Here is a 17,207-nt window from a genome sequence, read left to right as displayed (position 1 = left end):
TTTTTTGAGACAGGGTTTCTCCGTAGCTTTTGATTCCTGTCCTGGAACTAGCTCTTGTAGACCAGGCTGGCCTCAAACTCACAGAGATCCGCCTGCCTCTGCCTCCCAAGTGCTGGGATTAAAGGCCTGCGCCACCACCGCCCAGCCTACAGCTATATCTTATCCTTGTTTGCTTCTTTGGGTTTGAGCTGTTTAAACTCCACAGATGTTATTTTTTGGTCCCGAGGACGTCATGCATACTAGGCTTGTGTGCTACCACTGACCTGGTATCTGCAGGCCTCCATAAATATCTTAGAAGCAGTTGTCTCAGGTACGTACTGTGTTTGCATCCTCATGGCTTCTCCATACTGTCTCTCCACTCTCACTCCTACAGAAAATTATTCAAAGTTCATAAAGACAAAAATGAAGTTCAATCTATTCAAAAGGTCAAAAAAACATAATATTGTAATACTGCATAAAAATTTCCACATATCTTTCCTTAAGTTTCTAAATAGTTTTAGACGAAGATATTTCAAAATGATTGAGGAGAAAACTTTGAAAAAACGAAGGCTGATGATTCAGAGAAAACAGGGTTGTATGACAGGTTATGTGGGGAAATGCAGCGCGTTCTACACACCCCAGAAAGGGAACCCAGACCAATCCATACAATTTCCCCAATGTCCATCTTAGTCAATCAGTGAGTTCTTATTGGGGCTCCTAACAGGAGTATGGGTGAAGGGTTACTTATAAGGAGCAGGAATGAGCAACTGCATCACTGAAAAGGCCACATAACAGGGGGCGTGGTGTAGGGACAGAATGAGGTGGGGGCTGGAGACAGGGCAGAGGAGCAATTAAAACTGCTACACTGTCGCCCTAGGCATAGCTGCATGCATCTCCGTCAATCAAATCTCTCTTTTCTACTCTTCTGTGGTTAAAAGTCTCCAACTGCCACCTACCCCCAATGCCATTGTTTGCTGCCCTTTTTTTTTTTTTTTTTTTGGTTAAAAGTCTCCAACTGCCACCTACCCCCAATGCCATTGTTTGCTGCCCTTTTTTTTTTTTTTTTTCTCATATTGCTGTGGAGGGGCCCTCAAGAATCTTCCAAGTTTGTGTTCCTCTAGACGTGAGACTTTTGTTTACCTCCTGAGGCTCCGGAGCGCCCCACCCCCACCCCCAAACTTACCTGCGGCCTCTCTCACTGAGGGAATGTTTCTATTTGGAGGGAAACGCCTTTACCATAAGCGCTAATGACTGAGTTAGACTGAACTATGAGATAGAAACTTAAATACGATGTCCTTCAATATCAGCAAAGCAAGGAGGTTACTCAGCGGCAGGCCTTCCCGTTTGGAACAGAGTCTGCAAATTAGTGAATCGGGGTTCCGGGTACAAAGTATCGAAATGCGGACTGTGCAGAACATTTCAGATTCTAAACTGGAGTTTAGCCATTCCCGTGTTCTTTGTGGATTTGGAGAACAGGATGAAACTAACAAAATACGCTTGGGGGTGGCACACAGCTCATCGCGTAACAGACCTGGCGAAACTGGGGTGTCTAACCTAGGAGCCCAACACAGCTTCAGGCAGGTAGGATCCACGCGTGGGCTCTTAGAGGCCCGCCCTGGGGCGAGCACTGTGAGAGCCACAGCCGCAGCAGCTCAGAACTGGCGGGAGGCCAGGCCAAACGCTCCTCCCCTGTCCCTCCTCCACAACAACCCCAGGAGGGGAGGGTCGAGCCTAAGGGTAGATCTTCAGCGGCCGCCTGCTTAGCCCACCTCAGAGATATCCCATCCCCCTTGACTGAGAACGACTGTCCGGAAGCCTGCTCTGTTGGCTGCGAGAGGCACTTGGATCGGACTCGCGCTGGTGGCATCGGTGAGCCCAGGGAGGGCCCCGGGTACCCCGGAATAACTCAGCTCAGTGCCTAGATAAGGAGCCCCGGGACAGAGAGGGTTTTGAGTCATGGGCTTGTGGCGCTGTCACCAGGTTGTGGCGGGGATACAGGAGCGCCCACTGGGGAGGATGGGCAAGGGAGGGCGTCCAGGGAGGGCGGGCTGGAACCGCAGTGCCCTCCTGTTTGATGCTGGACTGACCTCGGAGGCTCACAGAAACAGGGCTCCAGAATTAATAAGATAAGACTGATTGCTTCCCAGAAAGCCACCCTAAGAATTCAGTGCCAGCTGGGCAGCAGGTGAACCCGGAGCTGCAGGGAAATGTTTTGTCTGTAGATCTCATTGTGGAACGCTCACGCACACTTTGTGAGGAATAGCCGAGATTTAAGAAGTCTGCGAATAGAATAATAAAAATAAAGTAATGTCACCCCTGCTTGGAGCATCCTGCTGCTGGCCAGAAAAAAATGCTGGTTATTCCACCCTTAAGGCTGGATTTTTGCAAAGCCAAGCAAAACCACAAAACAGAGAACATGGTCTCCTTGAGGCTTTGATTGGGACCATGGAAATCCCTGCCAGGTCCGGGTCAGGAAGGAGTGGCGAGTCAGGTTCTTACACACACACACACACACACACACACACACACACACACACGGGAGCTGTCACCTTGAAAGGGCACACCGATTCTGGTTTGGGCGGCACGTGTTACCACATCAGACTTGCTCAAATTATCTTTGACCCAAATGAGAACGCAGAGCTAGGAGACAGGTGGTGGATGAGCAGGGGTAGGAAAATGTGCTCCCTGAAGCAAGGACAATGCCAGAGGCTGGCAAGCAAATCTTGGAGTAAAACTGAGCTGCTGGGTCAGGGCACCAGAATCAAAATAAAGAGAAGACCTTCTGGCGACAGAGCACGGGAGAGCTGTCAGCACTGGGGCGGGTTTTCTCACCCAGGGACTCTGGGAGCCTTATGAAGGAGACCGCTTGTTGACATCCTTGGCGTGCCAGCTTCAGCTTGCTGTCGTCAGGACTGAGAGTGTTTTTCCTTCCGTGGACTGTTGTTCACAGGTCCTTCCCTCACCGTGTGCTGATGCCACCCTTGAACCGCTACCGTGGTCTGACTGTCGCTGGTCTCAGTGACACTGAGGCAGAAGGCTCTACACGCTGAGCTGTGGAGTGTGAGGAGGGATGTTAATGAGTCCCAGTCTCTCTTTTAAGCTATTCAGAAATCAATCCCCTGTGAGGTGTGAAGGTCCAGGTTTTGAACTCTTCTCTGTGGTGCTCTATCTGCTCACTAGTCATAAGGAACTCCTAGGGACCCTGACTAAATCCCCCCCCCAACTAGTTTTGTTTGTAAACAAATACAGTTTAACATCTACTTTGAGACTACTTCAGCATAGAGCATTAAGAGACGAGACAATGAGGTACTTGGAATGGGGGTCCCTAGGAAGGACTTCTTCAAAGGGGGGGGTGTCCCTCTTGTTCTTATCTTTTCATTCTAATGTGGAAAGTCACATGTGGCCCAGGCTGGCTTCCCACTGGCTAGCTATATAGCTAAGAGCCTTGACCTTTGACCTTTGGTGTCTCAGTCCCTGAATTGTGAGATCACTGACCTGAAGCAACCAACCTGTTCTTTGAGGCACTGGGGATCAGGCCCAGGTCATGCTGGGCAAACACTCTACCAACTAAGCGGCACCCCGGCCATGTATTTTTGAAATATTTTATTTTATGTATATTGGAGGCTGCCTGTAAGTCTGTGTACCATATGTGTGCCTGGCGCCTAAGAGGGGCAGAAGAGGACACCAGATTCCCCTGAACTGAAGTCTCAGATGATTGTGAGCCCCCCACCCTCGCCCCGTGTGCTCTGTGTCTTAAACCTGCTTTTTTTCCATGACTCATGATTCACGATTAGAAGCCTGACTGACCCTAAGAAACTCAGAGGCATTTCCATTAAGTAAAGCCTAAAGGAGAAAGTGTTAAATAGAGAGAAACCGAATGAGGGAGTGTTTCATTCTACATCACATAGTTCCAGGATTCCAAGGAAGCTTTGCGGTCTGCTGGCATGACAGAAGGCTCCTATTGCCTTTCTCTGTGAAGTGTGAGCCGCCTGTGGCCGCCATCACTGCTGCTGTGAAAGATTTTCTGAAAGCGACATAAAACACAGTGGCACTACAGACTCGCACAGACTTGTTCAGCTTTTGTTGTAGGTGAACTCAGCAGCTGAGCAGGGCCATTGCTATGAGAACGCTCACTGAATTGCTAGTTTCTTCCTAGCGAAAGCTGTGTTCCTTCATTCTTTCATTCATCCATGTCAAAATATCCATGGCTGGGTGCTGAAGTGCTCGGGAAGCTGAAACAGGGCAGCCTCATGCATTCAAGGCCAGCTTGGGCTGTGTTGTAGGTTTAAGACCAGCTGGCGTTAGACAGAAATATCTCGTCTCAATAAAAACAACCACAGGCGGGCGTATAACTTAGTGGGAGAGAACTTGCCTAGAATGTGCAAAAGCCTGGTTCAGTTCTAAACTCTGGAACAGACAACAAGTAGGTAGTACAGGCAGACAAACAGAGAGATAGATGATAGATAGATAGATGATTGATAGATAGATAGAGATAGATAGATGATAGATAGATAGTAGGTAGATAGATGATAGATAGATAGATAGATAGATAGATGACAGAAGATAGATAGATAGATAGAGATAGATAGATGATAGATGATAGATAGATAGTAGGTTGATAGATAGATGATAGATAGATGATAGATAGATAGATGACAGATAGAAGATAGATAGATAGAAGGTAGATAGATAGATAGATGACAGATAGAAGATAGATAGATAGATGATAGATGATAGATAGATAGATAGATAGATAGATAGATAGATAGATAGATGCTACTGTGTACTGGGTGCGAGTTAGAAATACTTTCTAGTGTCAAAGAATTCGGAAGTCAAGAGATGAGCAAGAATCAAGGAATGATCAGAGTGAGTTTAGACAGTACTAAAAGTTTGGATGAAAAGCCAAGAGCTGTTGCACAGTGCTTTCGGTATAGGTTTGAATGTGTAGACATGTGTCGGGCAAATAGCAGGGGCCTTCTTGGATTCATCCACTTCTTTTTAGATTTATTTTTATTTTTTATTTATTAATATTTGCCTGCATGCATGTATGAGCATCATGGATGTGCCTGGTACTCTTGGAGGCCAGAGGACGGCATCAAATTCCCTGGAACCAGGTTTAGTGACTGACAGTTGTGAGCTACTGTGTGGGTTTGGGAACCGAACCATGGTCCTCTCCATGAAAAGTGAGGACTCTTGACCACCGAGCCATCCCTTCAGCCCTGGGACCCCTGAAACGGAAGAACTTTTGGCAGAGGGACCTAGTGTGCGGTTGTGTAGGGAATCAAGGACAGTGTATAAAAGGCACAGTTGGAAGGCCAGCGTGGCTGAAGTAGGCAGGGGAGAGGAGCGCTGGATGCAAGGAGGAAGGAGAAAGGGGGGCAGGGTGCCAGGTCACCTGGAGTCTCATAGATCAAATCCAGAAACTTACATCTCTCTCCAAGTAGGACAGCAGGAAGCTGGATGTATTCTAAGCAGAGGTGTGAATTCAGAGCCTTCCATATTGGGAGACTGGTCCAGCTGCTGTTGTGGAGGATGGTTTATTTGGAAAAAGCAGGAGAGGATGCTGCTTTAGATTTGCTGCTGGGAATCTAGTCAAGGGTGTATGTGACAGGTAGGCACGGGGTAGTTTTTGAAGGTACAGTGAAAAATTAGGTAACATTTGTGATTCGAACTTTCCACCTACAAAAGGGATCTGTCATTGCTACCCCTGGGCCTCTTAAAGAACAAGCTAATAAGTGTGCTTTTAAAAAAATATTATGAATGTGCTCCTAAGAGGATGTAAGATCTTACTACTAATACTATCTACTAATAATGTGCAATTTTAATTCACACACACACTGCAACACAGCATAATACAATAATACAACGTTTGCTCTCTCTGGAACATCAGAAACCATCAGATGAACCACGGTAGAGTATAATAACGCGAAGGCTAAAATAACAGCTAATTTAATCTTAAAAGCTGGGCATGCGCAAGTAAAATACAGAGATGTAACATTTGAAACGGGGAATTGAGGGGGAAAAAAGTCGAAAACCTTTTCACAGAACAAAGGGGTCTTTGTCCTGGCTAGGACCATGCCAGTGTCCAAGGGCGCCCAATCTGCTGAATGGAAATTCGAATGGGGCAGCAGAATTCACCAGGGGGCCTTGCCGAGCCCTGAATGGCTTTCCCTTAGTGAAGCATTCTCTCTCAGAGGAGGCTCTGCAGCTTCCCTGGCTGTTTGCTGACTAAGGTAGAGATGAGGGTTTTGAAGCTGTTTACCATCTAGAGAAGGGATGACCCTCCCGTGACAGAACAGCGCACTGCGCGAGGCAGCCCCACTTCTGCTTCCTCGCTTACTCTGAGGTTCATCTTACAAGAATGAAATGCCCTAATTTAGAAGAAGAGGGGCCCCTTCCTTATTTTCATTGTGTGCTGTGGAAATTTTGGCTCATGATAGCCTGTGGGCGACATTCTCTCGCCAGATGCTGTTATTAATTAGTCAATGAATTGATGTCTGCATCTGATTCTGAAGCAGTCTTCTGATTTAAATTGATGGCACATTGTGACGATGATTCCGAGACATATCCACGGTATTTCTAGACGATCAATTGAGACTTCGTGGAGCATCTTTAAGGGAGAGGTTACATATCGTCTCTTCTTTGGTCATACATCTTCTGCTGATTATCTCTCTCTCTTTTATTTGTGTGTGGCGTTTGTGTGTATGGGCACGTGTGCTCACCTGTGCACACACATGTAGAAGCCAGAAGCAGTGTTGCATGTCTTTCAATGTTATACCACACTTTTTTTTTTTGAGTCTATCTCTTGCTGAATCCACAATGCCCTTGTTTAGCTAGACTGACTGACCAGGCAGTCTCCCAAGCCCTCCTGCTTCTACCTTCCAGCATTGAGACTACAGGTGCTTGCCAACACACCCTGCTCTGTATAAGAGTTCTGGGGATCTGAACCTGGGTCCTCATGTGCTACAAGCCGCAACATTATACAGTAATCGCTCAGCCATCTGTTCATGGGCGATTTGCTTATCAGAACCAAGGGCCTAGTAAAGGCTAATGCAAAAGACAAGGCTTTTTGGCAATATTGCTTTGTGAATAAAGTGGCTGTCCTTTGCTGTAGTTTTTTTTTTTTCTGTAGCTGAACTCCTTTTCTGTTACATATCTGGGAATGAATATTCCCTACTTCAGAACAGTTTCCCACTGCCAGGTCTTGTACCTCTCTCCTAGGTATGCACAGAGATCTGCCTTCCTGCAATTATCTTTATCAGCAGGCATTTGGTCAGTGTTTAGGGTCCATGCAATAAAGCATTACATCTCAGATAGTCACAGATCTCCAACGACATAGACTCCCTACCTGCCTAAAGCTACTGCTCTGGTTTTCACCCAAGACCGTAACGGCTGTTAACAGCATCCCCAGGAACTGATCGTTCAGGGTCCCTGCTTTGTTTCTTCCGCCTAGACTTAGCTTGTGCTGCAAGAAAGTTACAACTGAGCCATTATCTCAGCCTCCAGGGCTGTAGAGCTATTTTTGCTTGACTCATATGGTGTATTGAAAGGTTCAATCTTTTGCTGTCCTTCAAGAATTACTGACTGTTATAGGCAAATGTAGTCACCCGGTTTTTCTTGAAAACAGTTAAAAGATGTAGCGATATTCAGCTCCCATTCCTACATCAAAGCAGTCTACTGGAGTGGAATGGTGATGCCTCTTTGTGGCTAGTTCAGTTTGCCCCGATTCCTATTCTACTGATCTCTTTTCCTCATTTAAGTTACCTGTGGACGTCGAAATTTGACCTCAGGTCAGGGCTGTCTAGTGTATCTTGCCTCCTTGAGTGCAGTCAGCAGAACACAGACCGTGCCTTGCTAACTATTGAAAGGCTCCATTAGTCAGTTAATGGAGTCTGGCTCCACTCAGCAAATGGCTAAGACTTTCTGTGCAGAACCGTATCTGTCATGAACCTCGTGAGCATCCTCTATCGCTTCAGCAACTCTTCCTGTGACTTGTCACCCTGACCCTAGGTCTTTCAGGTTATTGTATCTGTGCATAAGCTTTCACTGGTTAGAAACCCTAAAAGCCCCACCAGATTCGTCAGATATAGTCTAGCAGGTCCAGGGCACATTGGGAGGGTGACTCCTCTCTCAACAATGTTATTATGCTTCCGTCTTGTAGTCTGGGATGTCTTTAGGTTGTACTGGATTAGTTTATTTTTGCTAATTCCTTATTCTTTTTGGCTCATTTTTAGGGCTTCTTTTCCAGCTTGATTGTTCCTGAGTCCTTAGCAGAATGAAGTATATAGTGGCTTTCAACTGATTCTTGCTTCCCTGTGGGATAGTTGACTGTGCACGAACACAGGTCTGGTTGCCACAAGTACAGTATGCTGTTGACACCTAGTAGGTAGAGGCCAGAGATGCTGCTGTAAACATCCTATGAGGCACAGGTCCCCACTAAAACCAGATTTGTCAGCCTGGAATGCCAGGCATGAGAAGGTGAAGAAGCCCTGTTTTAGAATTGGGGCCTGAATTCAGATTTTGGCATAACTGTTTCCTATCTCTGTGATGTTGAACAAGTCATTTAACTCCTCTCTACTGCATCTCTGTTGTGTGTGTGTGCATGCGTGTATGTGTGTGTGTGCATGCGTGTATGTGTGTGTGTGTGCGCATGCGTGTATGTGTGTGTGTTTCTCAGTATATGTGTTTCTCTCTCTCTATGTGTCCACCCATCTATCTGTCTGTCTGTCTGTCTGTCTGTCTGTCTGTCTATCTATCTATCTATCTATCTAGCTCTGCTGACCAGATGAGGTCACTTATATAAAATAAATACTTAGGATGTTGCATGGTATTGTCAATTATCATTACTGCCTACTGTCATACATGTGTTTTCATAGTTTTCTTTCTCTCGGTTTGCCTCACGTATTAGCCATCAGCAGGAAGTGCTGGTAAAGTCTGGGGGTGGGCACTGATGTTTTTAACTTCATCTGACAGTTATTCATCTGTGCACTTAAGTATGTTAAGGATCTCTTGAGAGATCACAGAACTGCCTTCCCTTGATGACCCCCCATTCTAGCAGCACCCTCCCGGACTACCCTCTCAGTCATTCATGCTCTAACAAAGGCCAGGGAGTATTAAGTAGAAATTCCCTAAATAAATGATTCGTGAATGTTAAGTTGTACACCATTTTTAGTTAGTAGCTGAATGAAATACCATGAGACCCTGCTCTACTCTATCCCAGCCTGCTCAGAATGTGAACACCTCTTATCCAGGGCGTCTGCACCGTATATGCTACCCACCCATTAATCACTTAGCAGCTATCATGGTTATGAGATTAACCGTAATGTGTTTAAGGAATCCTGATCTTACTCATGATGGCCCCAAAGGGGAACCAGCACATGAAGCACGGAAGGATAGATTAACCCTGCTGTTGTGTGATCTCTTCCTGGGGCAGTGTGAACAAACTGGAACATTTGCACATTGTGTTTTATAGTAAAAGTAGAATGGTACCATTCCCCGAGTGGCAGCAGCAGGCATCGGACCACGAGGGGCAGCAAGTCCCAGGCAGGGAGCTGCCTGGTGGGTGAGAGACCAAGACCGATAGATGGGTAGGCACACGTCATGCAGAGTGAGGCTCGATATTTATTTAGTGGGTTTTGGAGGGGAAAGGGGGAGAATGGAGAAGAGGAGAGAGAGAGAGAAAGGGAGAGAGAGAGAGAAAGAGAAGGAGAAATGGGGGGAGAGGTGGGGAGAAGGGAGAGAGGCAGAAGCTGCCTCTTTGGGAGGGGAGAGAGACAGAGAGATGGAAAGGAAGGGACCCAGGCTGAAAGCTGAAGGAAGATCTACCTGCCTCAAAGGATGGGGTAGGGAGTGGGTGGTGCTAATCTCTTAAAGGGACAGAACAGACCATTACACATTGGACACAGGATTTTTAATTTTTTTAAATTTCATAATTTTATTTTATGTGTATGGATGTTTTGTGTACTTGTATGCCTGTGTACCATGTGCATGCCTGATGTCTGTGGGATTTTTGAAGAGGGCACCAGGTCCCTGAGGAATGAAGTTCAGACAGTTGTGAGCTGCCATGTGGGTGCTAGGAATCTAATTTGGGTCCTCTGGAGAAGCAGTCGGTGCTTTTTTTTTCCTGGTTTATTTTTTTTTAATTTATTTATTTATTAAAGATTTCTGTGTCTTCCCCGTCACCGCCTCCCTACTGCTGAGCCATCTCTCCAGCCCCTGGGTGTAGGTTTTACCACAAGTAGCTGTGTTGTTCTTGTCACAGCAAACCACATTTCAATCTCCTTTTCTTGACCCCAGTTATCTGATGTGAAATGATTGCAGAAGAATCCTATGAACTGTCCCCAAAGCGTGTGTAGACATTTCTGCAGACGTTTCACGATTCTTATATCTTTGAGGTAATATGACATTAAGTTCCGAGTTCATGGGGTTACTGAGATAGGGAAAGGCACAGAGATAAGAGAGAAGGGAACTGATCTCTTTCTTAGTTAAATATTAGCAAATATTGAGTAGGAATTGTCTTGTTGATTTAGAACACACACTAGGTGTTTGATAAAGGTGGGACAAGAAAGCCCAATCCCATCTACAAACTGTTGTAGTGGCATTTCATTTGTATTTCAATAATGACAGCTTGCCTGAAGATCAGAGAGTAAAACAGCCCCACTGGTCAGCCTTATAGACCAGGCAGTGGTAACACACCTTTAATCCTAGTAGCCATACAAGTTGCCATAGAAACTGGGTGGTGCATGCCTTGAATCCCAGTGGTGCACAGCTTTAATCCCAGAACTAGAAAGGATTATAAAATGGGAGAAGACAGTTCTAAGACACAATCTCATTCCAAGATTCCTAGAGCTGCCTCTAGGAATGGCTTGCTGCTTTGCTTTTTGGCTCTTCAGGTTGAACCCCAATTTCTCTCTCTGAGCTTTTATTAATTGTGCTTCAAACTGTTCTTGTTTTAACATCCCTATAAGAGGACTACTTATCAGTGTTCAATTCCAAGTGACAGTTGAGGTAGCTATTTTAAATGAACCAGTTATTGGGGATGGAGAGATTGTTCAGTGGTTAAGATCACTGGCCACTCTCCAGAGGACCCGGGTTCTATTCCCAACACCCACATGGCAGCTCACAACTGTCTGTAGCTTTAGCTCTAGGGCTTCTGACACCCTCACATAGACATACATTCAGGCAAACCACCAATGCACACAAGATTTTTAAAAAGCCAGGAATGGTGGTGCATGCCTTTAATCCCAGTTCTTGGGAGGCAGAGGCAGGTAGATCTCTGAGTTCAAGGCCAAATCTACAGAAAAGTTCCAGGACAGCTGTGTCGCCCTGGCCATACTGGAATTCACTCTGTAAACCAGGCTGGCTTTGAACTCAAGAGATTCCCCTGACTCTGTTTTCCTAGTGCTTGGATTAAAGGTGTGTGCCACCACACTCTGCTGAATGAGGGGTCCTTAATCTTAGTACCACCGATGATTTAGGGTATCTGTATATGGTGGGGGACGGTCTGTACATTGAGAATTTTTAGCAGCCTGCTGGGCCTCTACCCATTCATTCTATGTCAGTAGCAACCCTTTTACAACTGAGGCAATAGAAGACATCTCTTGATATTTCCAAGTGTCATTGGGGAAACAAAATCACCGGAGTTTCAAATTACTAGAAGGGTTGTTTTGTTTACATCATCATTTATCCAAAGGAGAAGATTCTTATATTTCTTGACTATTCAGCCTGATACTGAATCAATTTTTGAGACAGTTAAACTGCTTTAATAGACTTTCGTCTTCAATGAGGCTTTACTAAACCTGCCTGTTATCTGTTCATACATCTTGTCCAGCAATTTTACAAGTTTTCTGTGGCCATCATAACAATTTACCATTTAGTAGTTCCGAGTATGTTCTGGTTGGGTTGTGAAATGTTCCCCATAAGTTTGTCTTTTGAAGGCTTCTTTCCAGCTGATGTTGCTGTTTTGGAAGGCTGTAGAACATTTAGGAGGCATGGCCTAGATAGAAGAAATTGCTTACAAGGGTGGACTTTGGGAGGCTGCTATCTTCCGCTTCTTTTCTCACTTCTGACTTCCTGATCCACTATGATATGGGCGGCCTCTCCCCCCATCTGTTTCATACATTGTTTTGTCTGAAATTAGAGGCTTTTCTGATACATTACTTTAAGTTAAGCATAAACACTCTATGATCATATAAACCCATTTCCTTTTAAATGACTTCTTATCAAAGCAATGCATTTTATTGTAAAAAAAAAATGGTGCATATCTTTTTATTTTTTAAGCAAAGTCGGAGTTTATTGGGAAACATTTTTATGGACTTGATTAGAGAGAGGGGGAGATAGATGATAGATAGATAGATAGATAGATAGATAGATAGATAGATAGATAGATGATAGGTAGATAGATAGATGATAGAAAGATGTAGGTAGATAGGTAGGTAGGTAGAAAGATAAAGTTGGGTGGTAGAGAGGTGGGGGAGGGGAGCAAAAATGATCAGAATACATAGACTGAAATTCTCAAGGAATTGATAAAAAGCATTATTTATAAAGGAAATGTTTTACAACAAGCCCCAGTGATCCTCCTATCTCTGCTTCAGACAGGGCTGGGGTTACAGGCTCACACATTGCCACACGTGGCTTCTTACATAAATGTGACGATCGAAACGTGGGCCCTCACACTTTCACAGCAAGCGCTCCTATCTGCTGAGCCTACCTCCGGCCCCCAAATTGCTTTGTGAAAACTTATTTACCAACATAGTGACCTTGTTTCTATTTCAAAGTTTAAGGAGACACTCTCTTCCTGGGGTTTCATCTAACCGTTGATGCTTGTGCACCCAGCTTCTTCTTTCTCCAAGAACAAGCTGCATTTTTGTGTTGTGTTGGCCTGTGGTGGTGGTGGCTGTAGAAAAAGGCTTCTGTATGCTGTGACTTTGAAGACTGCCAGGTGATCAGTTTGTGGGCCGGGGTTAGATCTCAGTGGAAGAGTTCTTACCTCACAGGCAAGAGGCCCTAATTCTATTCCCAGCACTGTTGAACACATAAAAATAGACATCTTTTTAGTCTCTAGTTCTAAGAGAATGTCCAAAGTGACCACCTGAGATGTAAAATTAGTCAACTCTTATCTGAAGGCAGAAGGCTTGAAGACACTTTGGGAGTTACAGCCTCCTACGAAGGGTTCCACTGTGTTCCTTGGGGGCTGCGGCTGTCTCCCACACATCTCAGGGATCTCTGGAATGTTGAAGCAGGCAGTGTCCAGGGAAGCCAAGGACATCTGGCTGTTTACCCGAGTGCTTTGTTTGGAAAAGCAGGAAGCTCTGTTTTCATCTTTGTAGCCTGGGGAAATTTGGGTCGTGTTTATTTAAAATATATACTTTCAAAGGGATTGGCCGTGCCTTAGAGTGAAATCACACGGACAAGAACGCAGCCGACAGACAAAATAAGACAGGCAAACAGACCAGAAGCCAGAGGAAGGTGTTGTAAGTGCCAGCTCTCCCCAGGTACAGATCATCAAGAGATTTTAAAATACAAAGTCTATTAGACCCAAGTTAGGGAATGGACCAGAAAAGGATTCCTTTATGGTGGTGGGGTTGAAAGCCAGAACCATGTAGTTTTCCACAGAGCTATAGCCCCAGCCCTCTTTAAGTGTGCCAAAGCTGCAGAAATTAATGCAGAGTAAAAGTGTGGATTGAGAATGGCCTGGAGGGGCTGTAGAGGAAGCTGAAGTTAGGGACAAGGAGCTCAAGATCCCCAGACATAGGGCACAGAGATGGCGAGAGAAGAGACAACTTGGAGCAAGGGTCACATGAGATCAATGGCTCCCACAGTCCCCAGTCGTTGTCTAAGGAGAGGGTAATGGTTTCGTTTACAAGGGATGAGCCGTCCTGTGGAAAGAAGGGAGAGAGTAGCTGAGCAGGGAAATGGGAGCTTGTGAGTCAGGAAGGCTGCTTTGAGCTCCCCGTGACACAGATGGAGCCTGTAGCAAGGAGCACTCAGGGCAGAGGCGACGTGCTGCTCAAATGTCCATCCCATATCCCCTCAGGCTGGAGCTTTCACACATCGCTGGAGTGAAGACACAGTCACGATTCCGCAGGGCAGAAGTCATTCTTATGTTAGCCCAGTAAATATACATGCTAACACCTGATCGGCGAAAAGCCCAGTGCAGTGGAAAACAGGCTAGCTTCAAAACAAAAGTCCAGCAGTTTCTTGCTGGCCTTTCCCTCCCTGGGATTTAGTGTTCCCACAGAAGCCAGCCACGGTTTTAGTACTCGGAGCATTACAGGAAGAGGGTGCTGAGTACGTTGAGTAATGTGGTCCCATGGTTACCATGGTTACCACCCATCATAAGAGATGTGTGCACACAACACGATGAGAGAAGAATCAACAGAGGGATGGACACACTGCAGTGGGCTCAGTGGGCAGTGAGGCAGGGGCTCCAACCAGGGAAGCTAGGAGGAGTATCTTGGAAGAAAAGCACCAACTTGGCTGATCAGGTCGTATGTTGAACGCAAGTATGGTGTGTATGTGTTAGAAGGTGGATGCTTTATTGATGAATCCGTGTATTTTGGCAAACCTCAAACCACAACAAAATCTTCCTTATGTCAGCTGAAACTATATGCTTAGCAAAAGAGTTTATGGTTTAGCTTTCTTTTCTCTTCTCTTCCCTCCCTGCCTCTCTTCCTCTCTCTCTCTGAGTTTGTATTTTGTTGCTAAGACAACCTCTCACATAGCATAGGTTAATTTTGGGAACTAAATATACAGATAAGGATGACATCGAACTCCCAATCTTCCTACGTTTACCTCCCAAGAGTTGGGATGAAGGGTGTGTGCCACAGTGACTCATGTTATTGCTCTTTCTTGTTTGTTTGTTTGTTTGTTTGTTTTTTAACGCAGGATCTCACTCTATAGTCTAAGCTAGCTTAGAACTCAGGACTATAGCCTAGGTTGGCCTTGAACTTGGGGCAGTCCTCCTGCCTCAGCCTCCTGAGAACTGGATGTGGTAAGCATGTTGGCCCAGCTTGTTATTTTCCTGATAGTTTTCAACCCTCTCTATTTCCCGGTGTGTATTTTCATCCCATTGGGACCGTTGCCTGTCCTGTTTTGTTTTTAATGCTGCCTGCTGAGTCTCAGATGGGGACATTCTCTTTCTGCTTGCCACGACTTGCCAGCAGACAGGGATGGCCAAGTACACATTGAAACAAAAAGAAAAGAAAACCAACCACTCTCCTTTCCCTCAGAAGTGATCACTGTAAAAATTGTAGAATTGTGCTTATCTGATTTTTTTCTGTTTCCATAGAAATTACATATTTTATATAGAAACATGACCATGGCTCAGTTTTTTTTTCTGATATGCATCAGAGTGGTGGGCTTATCCCTTCATCTCTGAAGCCTGCGTTCATATGACCCAGTCAGATGGTATTTCTGCTGCCATCCAGCAACTCCACGATGTAAGAGGCAGAGACCATGGGAAGCGCGAAGCCAGTCAGTGCTGTACACAGCAGGCCCTGAGAAGACACCAGGCATTTGCATCTCATGTTACATTTTTAAGTTTCATAACGACTTAGTGAATTTGGGATTCTAGAAGTCTAAATGGAAGGCAAAATACTTCTTTGCTTGTGGAGTTCCCATCTTCCCTGAAAGCTAAACAAAACCCAACCAACAGGCTGAGATAGGCAGAAGTCCAGCCCACATCTCCTCAGACGCCTGTGCTGCCTTCGTCAAAACATGGTCGGTGTTTCCGGAAACAGGTGACAGGCTTCTTCACATCCTGCTCCGTGGGGCTCTCACTGAAGTTTTGTCTTGTTTTTAAGTCTGTCTGTCTGTCTGTCTGTCTGTCTGTCTGTCTGTCTGTCTCTCTCTCTCTCTCTCTCTCGCTCTGTGTGTGTGTGTGTCCATTTACGTAGATGTAGTACATATATGCTACCATGGGTGTGTGTGGAGGTTGGAGGACAAGTTTGGGTGTGGCTCCTCACTTTCCTCTTGGTTTGAGAGAGGGCCTCTTCACCTCTGCCTGTGCCAGCCTAGCTGGCCTTTACGCTTCTCAGGATTCTCCCGTGTCCTCCAATTAGACGTCAAAAAGGCTGGGACCGTTAGACACACCAGGATGTCCAACCTTATGTTGTTGGTTCTGAGGATCTGAACCCAGGTCTTCTCACTTGCGCGGTAGGACTTTACCCACTGAGCCATCTTCTGAGCCCCTCCTTGGGAGGGGGTATATGTAGGTGACACGTGTAATTCTAGCACTTGGAAAGGTGGAGGTAGAGGTTCAAGGTCATCCTTGGCCACACAGCAGAGTTCCTGGTCAGCCTGGATATATGAGACTCTTTCTTTTACCCCCACCCCAGAAAAAGAGAGCAAAAGCAGAGAGTGTCAAAAACATTCTTTTTTTTTTTTTTCGAGACAGGGTTTCTCTGTGGCTTTGGAGCCTGTCCTGGCACTAGCTCTGTAGACCAGGCTGGTCTCGAACTCACAGAGATCCGCCAGCCTCTGCCTCCCGAGTGCTGGGATTAAAGGCATGCGCCACCATCGCCCGGCAACATTCTTATTTCTTTAGCTGTCTGTCCCAAGAGCACAGGGCAGTTTCAGAAAGAAGCAGATGTTTAGCTGACAGGACTTTAGGGCTGCCTCACTGCCACCCCTCTGTGCCACCAGGCCATCAGGGAACACTGTGCTTTGCAGCACAACCGTCCTCCCCTTGTTCCTTGTAACTGTCACGAGAACAATGTGCTAAGAGCAGACAGCCCACTCTGCCGTCTCTCCACCTGAAGCATGCTCTCCAAAGCGTGCCTTTCCGGTCTGCTGTCCATGTTCCGATATCAAAGAAGCCTCTCAGCCCTCAAGGACAGCGTGGAGAGTGGACAGCCGCCCCCTCACAGCTGCCCCGTCACTCCTGTCTGAAGCTTAGCAGCCAGGGATACTGGGGCAATAAGAGTGGATTACTGCACGGGTCTGATTGATGGGACGTTAAAAGTCCTCTTTACCATTCATACACCTGCAAGCCTAGGACTCGGGAAGCTGAGGTAGGAGGGGTACAAGACCACCCTATGTGGCATAGTCTCAAAACAAAACATAACACATTCCTGTTGTCTCTAAAACATCTTTCCCTACTGGCAGGGGATTCTTTTTCCTTCGAAGAAAACTTCCGGAGGCTTTAATGTAGTACCTCTAGGTGTCTAGGCTAGGGTTAAGGTGGGTTTTTTCAAGTCGGTGAAGAAAGTGCATGTGTGTGTATGTGT

At 45.9% G+C, this 17,207-nt stretch overlaps 1 protein-coding gene across 1 annotated transcript in view; it reads left to right on the top strand.

Moving 5' to 3' along the window:
* Positions 1 to 1,682: 1,682 nt before the first annotated feature.
* The window catches only part of Pla2g7 (phospholipase A2 group VII), a 45,464-nt gene continuing 29,939 nt past the window's right edge, over positions 1,683 to 17,207 (top strand). The window contains exon 1 of the mRNA XM_050119384.1: positions 1,683 to 1,848. The gene's annotated coding sequence lies outside the window, so the exon portion shown is untranslated. The remainder of the gene's footprint in view (positions 1,849 to 17,207) is intronic.

This window comes from Alexandromys fortis, unplaced genomic scaffold (assembly GCF_014885135.2).
Source record: "Alexandromys fortis isolate MF-2015 unplaced genomic scaffold, M_Fortis_MF-2015_v1.1 scaffold_145, whole genome shotgun sequence".
In the NCBI taxonomy this organism is placed as follows: Eukaryota; Metazoa; Chordata; class Mammalia; order Rodentia; family Cricetidae; genus Alexandromys; species Alexandromys fortis.
The sequence above is the reverse complement of the archived record's forward strand: the minus strand, read 5'-3'. Positions and strand labels throughout refer to the sequence as shown.